The following is an 8,983-nucleotide window of genomic DNA, read 5'->3' as shown; positions in this document are numbered from 1 at the left end:
TGTCAGGGTCAGTGACCGGACTCTACTCCTGTTTGCAATGGTCTCGCATAAACTGCACCAACACTCAGCGTAACAGAAAACATGCACTCATTTCAATGTGAACTGCATCATCATTCGTCTGAAAAAATGCAGACTCATTGTTATTTCCCGTACAACACGCCCCGTCACTCACGATTGAATAAAATGATTAATCACTGTTGTTCTTGCGCAACGTGCACCGTCATTCTTATAAAGCATTTATTATCGTTCAATGGAATGTACTTCTCATGTGATCTGGTCATGAGACTGATATGTCTCAGTACTGACGGTGCAGGCTGCAAACAAATCAGGCCGTGGCCATTTGCATGGCACGCAGCACACCTTAAACCAGGCACAGGAATCTTCTCAACAATAGGAGGGAAATTCTGGGCAGTTTCTAGAGTAGGTTATATGGTCGGCACAACATTGTGGGCCGAAGGGCCTGTAATGTGCTGTAAATTTCTATGTTCTGTGAGGCTTTGGACCTGGTAGATGAGAATCATTGCTGGGGACCTCAGCCTTCAAGGCCCTACACTGAGTCATGCCAGGCAGAATATAGCCAGTTTAAAGAACAAAGCAGCTTCACAGAATCATCATCTTCATGAAATGAGCTTTGCCAACAGAATGAATTAATTCATAACCTCACCCTTCTCAGCATATGCTGACTGGTCTGAGGAGCATTTCAGTCATTTACATTTACCTTTGCTAATTTCTGTTACAGACATCACAACCTACAAAAACTTATTTCAGGGAGACTCCCAGGAGAGGTGGGATGTCTGCAATAGAGTAGCTCCTTAGCTGCTAGCCAGCTAGTTTAAATAACATTAGCTATGCTAATGAATGACACCTGTTAAACTCACTGTTAAACTCTTTTACATTTTAACCCACCATGGGCAATAGAAAGGTCACTGTTGCAAACAGTGCAGCGAGCAACACTGTCATTATTTTTGACCCCTATTAGGCAGGGGTACACTTTAGTGTGGTCTGGGGTGAAGTTAGTTAGTTCATTCGTTCTCTCTCTCTCTCTCTCTCTCTCTCCCTCCCTCTCTCTCTCTCTCCCCCCCCTCCCCCTCCCTCTCCCCCTCTTCCTCTCCCTCTCCCTCTCCCCCTCTCCCTCTCCCTCTCTCTCTCCTCTCTCTCTCTCTTATCAATTTCCAGGATTTTGTATATAATTTACGGGCGTCAAGGAGCCGCTACCAATATGCTGCAGACTCCTGGAACTTCAGGGAGAGGTATGGATGTCTACTGTTAATGCATCACAGCGAGCATCCTAACTGGATGTATCATGGCCTGGTATGGCAACTGCACGGTCCATGACATGGGAAAGTTATCATATCAAGGAAGGACAAGGGAGGAGTATTAACTGAATGCACGATATAATATTGAATCTATGGAGAAAGTGTGGTGCAGGGAAACAATAATGTACATGACAACACGATTATTATTGAACAGAAGAGTCTATCTTTAATGTACAAGAAGTCCATTCAGTAGTCTCATAACTAGGATAGAAACTGCCTTTGAGCCAGTGTTATGTGTATCAGGCTTTTATTTCTTCTGCCTGATAGGAGGAGGAATGTCCAGGGTGAGGGGTCTTAGATTATGGTGGCTGCCTTACAATGCAACAAGAGGTGTGGACAGGATACAAGGAGGAGGCTGTAAACATATTTGAGTTTCTGGACTGGATGTTTCCCCTCCTCTCAAGGGAAAAAAGAAACACTCAACAAGCACTGAAGTGATTGGTCCAGAAAAAGATCCAAATACCAAAAGAATGAATTGAGAAAATACATGTGACTCAGCACACCCTGACAAGGTACATAACCCAATTCAATATTAAGAAGGCCTCAGTAGCTCCTGTGAAATCATAAAACTCAGTCAATAATCTACAACCTCAGTATTCATGTCTGGAAAGAGGAGGATAGTCCAGGGACCTAAAAAATTTGTGAATCAGAATCAGGTTTATTATCACCGGCATGTGTTGTGAAATTTGTTAACTCAGCAGCAGCAATTCAATGCAATACATAATCTTGAAGAGAAAAAATAATAATATAAAATAAAAATAATAATAATAAATAAACAAGTAAATCAGTTACAATATACATATAGTGAATAGATTTTTAAAAATGAAAAGAACAGAAATACTGTACGTTAAAAAAGTGAGGTAGTGTCCAAGGATTCAATGTCCATTTAGGAATCGGATGGCAGAGGGGAAGGAGCTGTTCCTGAATTGCTGAGTGTGTGCCTTCAGGGTTCAGTATCTCCTACCTGATGGTAACAGTGAGAAAAGGGGATGCCCTGGGTGCTGGAGATCCTTAATAATGGATGCTGCCTTTCTGAGACAGTGCTCCCTGAAGATGTCCTGGGTACTTTGTAGGTTAGTACCCAAGATGGAGCTAACTAGATTTACAACCTTCTGCAGCTTCTTTTGGTCCTGTGCAGTAGCTTCCCCATTCCAGACAGTGATGCAGCCTATCAGAATGTTCTCCATAGTACAACAATAGAAGTTTTTGAGTGTATTTGTTGTCATGCCAAATCTCTTCAAACTCCTAATGAAGTATAGCCACTGTCTTGCCTTCTTTAATTGATATGTTGGACCAGGTTAGATCCTCAGAGATCTTGACTCCCAGGAACTTGAAACTGCTCACACTCTCCACTTGTGATCCCTCTATGAGGATTGGTATGTGTTCCTTCTTCTTACCCTTCCTGAAGTCCACAATCAGCTCTTTCGTCTTACTGACGTTGAGTGCCATGTTGCTGCTGCAACACCACTCCACTAGTTGGCATATCTCACTCCTGTACGCCCTCTCGTCACCACCTGAGATTCTACCAACAATGGTTGTATCGTCAGCAAATTAATAGATGGTATTTGAGCTATGCCTAGCCATGCAGTCATGTGTATATAGAGAGTAGAGCAGTGGGCTAAGCACACACCCTTGAGATGCGCCAGTGTTGATCGTCAGTGAGGGGGATATGTTATCACAAACCTGCACAGATTGTGGTCTTCCAGTTAGGAGGTTGAGGATCCAATTGCAGAGGGAGGTACAGGGGCCCAGGTTCTGTAACTTCTCAATCAGGATTGTGAGAATGATGGTATTAAATGCTGAGCTATAGTCGATGAACAGCATCCTGACGTAGGTGCTTGTGTTGTCCAGGTGGTCTAAAGCCGTGCAGAGAACCATTGAGATTGTGTCTGCCGTTAACCTGTTGTGGCGATAGGCAAATTGCAGTGGATCCTGGTCCATGCTGAGGCAGGAGTTCAGTTTTGAAGCAAGTGGAAACTTCCGCCCGTAGCAGTGAGAGGTTGAAAATGTCCTTGAATACTCCCGCTAGTTGGTTGGCAAAGGTTTTCAGAGCCTTACCAGATACTCCATCGGGACCCTCTGCCTTGCAAGGATTCACTCTCTTTAAAGACAGTCTTACATCGGCCTCTGAGATGGAGATCACAGGGTCATCAGGTGCAGCAGAGATCTTCACAGCTGTAGTTACGTCCTCCGTTTTAAAGCGGGCATAGAAGGCATTGAGTTCATTTGCTAGGGAAGCATCGCTGCCATTCATGTGATTGAGTTTCACTTTGTAGGAAGTATTGTCTTGCAAACGCTGCCAGAATTTGTTATGCATCTGATGTTGCCTCCAACTTCTTTTGAGGTTGAATTCTCGTTCTTGTCCGAGGGGAAGGAATTGGAGTACACTTGGCCCGATTGAAGTAAAAAACTTCTATTATCATAGCACTACTGGAAACCCCTGGCAACAGTAAATAACCCTTAATATGATTCATGAACATAATTCAAAATGGAAGTTCATTCAATCTATCCAATAAACAAAAAGATCTCATGCAAAACCGTGTCCCCATATTCCATTTACTGTTCTGAACTTAGCAACAGCAAATGTAAGAATATTGTACACAAAATGCTAGAGAAATGAAGATTTTATTCCCAGCCACCCAAAAGTGAAGATGTTGCAAATACAGTGTTCACAACACTCTACTAAAGTTGCCAATATTAGATGCCCAACTTTATGTCCTCTTGCGTTAATCCACTAAACCATTGCTAACAGTAACCTGCGTAGATACTTCACACATTTCTACCAGTGATGCTGAAATTGGGGATGATTTAAAGCACCACAAAATAATCTCGATGCCTGAGCTTGATCTTTATCTAGGGGATTTGAGGCCGCTGGTGAGGCTGACCCACAAGCAACACACCCACAATCAAAGAAAATTTAAACTCCCACTTATGTCCCCATTCCTCTACTTCATTAATACCATAGCTGCCTGCATTGTCCTAACTATATCATTAAAAAGGAGTGAACTACACATATTCCCCTGCAGAATCCCATCCTTTATCTCATACTCCTTAGAAAATGGTGTCCCCACCCTCTTGAATCTTCCTATCACATAAAAAAATCTTGAATCCTATTAAATATGCCACCATCTGTTCCCATCTTTTCCAGTTTAAGCAGCAATCCCTGCATCTATAACGTATCATGAATTTTCTCTACATCAAAGAAAACTGCTACCAGAGATTCTTTATTAACTTGGGCCTTATGAGTATCAGAGTCCAAACTTAACACCAAGACCATGGTCATTCTCTCTTTATCAAATCCAGGTTGGTGTACAACTAATTTTCCACTACTTTCCACAAAATTAAAAAACTGTGCTATAACCATTCAATCCATATCTTACATACATGTGAAGTTAGCAAAATAGGTCTATAATTGGAAGGAATTGATTGATCCTTAGCAAGTTTCAATGTAGGGATAACAACCGCTAATTTCTAGGAAGCAGGACGTTGCTGTTCAACCCATATTGTATTAAATAATTTCAAAACCTACAAAGGTTTTGAATCAGATAACCATGTACACATATTATAACAAGTATCATCTTTCCCACGTGATGTCTGACCAGCACCATTACATACAGACAATATAAATTCAGCATCAGACAGGAACTGGAACATGCTTTTTTCGCAGCGAACTGAGGATTGCTTGCCAAAATTGTTTCTCTATAAGACCGCTCTTCTTTACTTAAATTCACCCAATAAGCTTTTGCTAATAATTCTGCAATTTTGTTAGTAACTGCAACCTTTTCTCCACCATACAAAACTGATCATTTGTCAAGTTTTCTAATAGCCCCCATTTTCTATATCATACCCTTAACTTCCCCTCTCTGGACCCGTTTCCCAATGCTATCACAATGCCCCTCCCACTATTTTTCCAACTAGAGCTTGAGTTCCTTATACTGTATGAAAGATGATTAGTAGCACTGCCTAACTTTCCTAAAAGTTTTATTCTGCTCCTTCACAGCTTTTAGTTATGCTATCTGTTCCTACTCCACCATAAAACCCTTTTAAATGTTTAGCATTCACAACTTTAACCAGAGATTGCTCCCCAAAACCAGTCAATTCAATACAATACATTAGTGTTACTTTCCTTCCTCCCGCAGCTTTTAACCCAAAGTTTTCTCACATTGATTACCATCTTTACAATATATGCTTTTTTCAAATCTTTAGTTGAATTGGATTGATATCAGAAATAAGTCCCAATCAAAACACAACAAAACGTAAACTCTTCCTTCCTTCTTTTATTTAAATCCTGTCTACTGCCTTCATCGCTGGATGATAAGCCACTACAATCCTCAATCAATTGCTTATTTTTCCAATTCCCAGAAACCTGCCATCAGCCTTCCTCTATACAACACCCAATACCACCTCTTGTTCTATATTCCCTGTTGCTTCCTGCCATTTCTAACCCTTTCCTGCCTGAGAACAACTCCCAAAATTAGGCTCAGCCCTTTGCTTCTACCAATAACTTACTGAGCAAGCCACCAACCTCAAAGGGGAGTTCCTCTCTCACAGTTTCAAATGTTTATGTACACGACCAAACAACTTCTTGTCACATGACAAATCTTTTCTGTTACATAACAAACCAAATTTAATTAAGCTGTTTAATACATTATCATGTAGCGATGTGCTACACACAGCGCTGAAATAACAACAAGCAGTCGGTAAGTCGTTTCGAGACTAGTTTATTCAAACTTCGCGGCGATGGCATTTAATCCCTAGTGCCTGCCCTCTCCGGGTGGAAATGATGTCAGAGGTGCATTACCAAAGTCTCCCCCCACGCGCTGACTATTCCTGAGCCAGTTCGCCTGCGCAGAAAGTGGGTCGCCACATAACCGCGCCCCCCCCCCCCACAGAACTGGCGATACACCCCCCAATGTCCACAGTCTGGATCAGTCTCTGTTTGGGAGGTCTGCCTCTGCGTCGCGGTGCCTGAACCTCGATCGGCTGCACCAAGTCCACATTGGCTGGTTTGAGTCGGTCCACCGTGAAAACCTCCTCTCTCCCCCCAACGTCCAGAACGTACATGGACCCGTTGTTGTTGATCACCTTGAACGGCCCCTCGTACAGCCCGGTGTCCGCCCCTTCGTACAAACACAAACTTACAGTTCTGCAGGTCTTTGGGTACATGGGTCGGGGTCTGTCCGTGCTGTAAAGTTGGTACGGGGGCCAGGTTGCCGAGCCTTTCGCGTAGTCTGTCCAGGACTGCTGTGGGTTCTTCCTCTTGCCCCTTGGGGCTGGTATGAACTCTCCCGGGAGGGCCAGGGGCGCGCTGTACACCAACTCGGCTGACGAGGCATGCAGATCCTCTTTGGGCACTGTACAAATTCCAAGCAGGACCCAGGGAAGCTCGTCCACCCAGTTAGGTCCTCTCAGGTGGGCCATGAGAGCCGACTTCAAGTGACGGTGGAAGCTTTCCACTAGTCCGTTCGACTGTGGGTGGTAGGCAGTTGTGTGGTGTAGCTGTGTTCCCAACACCTTGGCCACAGCCGACCACAGGCTGGAGGTGAACTGGGCGCCTCTGTCGGAGGTAATGTGGGCTGGTACCCCGAAGCGTGCTACCCAGGTTGCAATCAGTGCTCGGGCGCAGGAATCGGCAGATGTGTCGGTGAGCGGGACTGCCTCCGGCCACCTCATGAACCGGTCTACCATAGTTAGGAGGTACCACGCTCCTCTGGACACTGGTAGGGGGCACACGATATCCACATGAATGTGGTCGAACCTCCGGTGGTTGGGTTCGAACTGCTGCGGTGGGGCTTTAGTGTGCCGCTGTACCTTGGCTGTTTGGCACTGCGCGCACGTTCTGGCCCATTCACTGACCTGCTTGCGAAGTCCATGCCATGCGAACTTGCTGGAGACCAGCCGGATGGTTGTCCTGATAGATGGGTGCGCCAAACCGTGTATGGAGTTGAAAACTCACCGCCCCCAGGCTGCTGGGATGATAGGACGAGGTTGGCCAGTAGCCACGTCGCACAGGAGGGTCCTATCACCTGGGCCTACGAGAAAGTCCTGCAGCTGCAAACCCGAGACTGCGGTCCTGTAGCTGGGCATCTCGTCATCTGCCTGCTGCGCCTCCGCCAGTGCTGCATAGTCCACCCCCAGGGACAGGGCCTGGACAGCTGGTCTGGAGAGTGCGTCCGCCACGATGTTGTCCTTCCCCGAGACATGCTGGATGTCTGTTGTGTACTCGGAGATGTAGGACAGATGTCGCTGCTGGCGAGCCGACCAGGGATCGGAGAACTTCGTGAACGCGAAGGTCAACGGTTTGTGGTCCATGAACGCAGTGAACGGCCTGCCTTCTAAGAAGTACCTGAAATGCCGGATTGCCAGATACAGTGCCAACAGCTCCCGGTTGAAAGCACTGTACTTGAGTTCGGGTGGTCGTAGGTGCTTGCTGAAGAATGCCAGGGGTTGCCAGCGCCCCTCGATGAGTTGCTCCACCACCCCACCGACTGCTGTGTCGGATGCGTCCACCCTGAGGGTGGTGGGAACATCCGTTCTGGGGTGCACCAGCATCGCGGGATCTGCCAAGGCTTCCTTGGCTTTAACGAAAGCGGCCGCGGCCTCCTCATCCCAAGGAAATGTCCTTGCCTTTACCCGATATCAGAGTGTACAAAGGGCACATAATACAGGCTGCTGAGAAGAGGAAACAGTGGTAGAAGTTCACCATACCAACAAACTCCTGCAGGCCTTTGACTGTGTTGGGCCGGGCAAAGTGGCGGATCGCGTCTACCTTAGCGGGCAGAGGTGTTGCCCCGTCTTTGGTAATCCTGTGGCCCAGGAAGTTGATGGTATCGAGACTGAACTGGCATTTGGCCGGGTTGATCGTGAGGCTGAAATCACTCAGGCGGGAGTAGAGCTGGCGGAGTTGGGACAGATGCTTCTGACGACTACTGCTGGTTATAAGGATGTCGTCCAAATAGATGAACGCGAAGTCCAGGTCGCGTCCCACCACATCCATTAGCCGCTGGAACGTCTGTGTGGCATTCTTCAGGCCGAACGGCATTCCGAGGAACTCGAACAGGCCGAACGGGGTGATAAGTGCTGTTTTGGGGATGTCTTCAGGGTGCATCGGGATTTGATGGTATCGCCGGACGAGGTCTACTTTGGAAAAGATTCTTGCCCCGTGCAGGTTTGCTGCAAAGTCCTGTATGTGCAGCACGGGGTAGCGGTCTGGAGTTGTAGCCTCATTCAGTCTGCGGTAGTCACCGCATGGTCTCCAACCCCCAGCTGCTTTGGGCACCATGTGCAGGGGGGAGGCCCGTGGGCTGTCGGACCTCCGTACGATCCCCAATTCCTCCATCCTCTTGAACTCCTCCTAGCCAGGCGGAGCTTTTCCAAGGGGAGACTTTGTGCGCGGGCGTGGAGGGGTGGTCCCTGGGTTGGGATGTGGTGCTGTACCCCGTGTCTGGGCATGGCTGCCATGAACTGCGGTGCCAGAGTCGATGGAAAGTCCGCCAGGATTCTGGTGAATTCGTTGTCCGACAGCGTGATGGAGTCCAGGTGTGGGGCCGGCAACTTGGCTTCACCCAGGGAGAACGTCTGGAAAGTCTTGGCATGTACCAGTCTTTTCCCTTGCAAGTCGGCCAGCAGGGTGTGAGCTCGCAAGAAGTCCACCCCCAGGAGTGGTT

This window comes from Hemitrygon akajei, chromosome 11 (assembly GCF_048418815.1).
Source record: "Hemitrygon akajei chromosome 11, sHemAka1.3, whole genome shotgun sequence".
In the NCBI taxonomy this organism is placed as follows: Eukaryota; Metazoa; Chordata; class Chondrichthyes; order Myliobatiformes; family Dasyatidae; genus Hemitrygon; species Hemitrygon akajei.
This window is presented reverse-complemented; position numbering follows the sequence as displayed.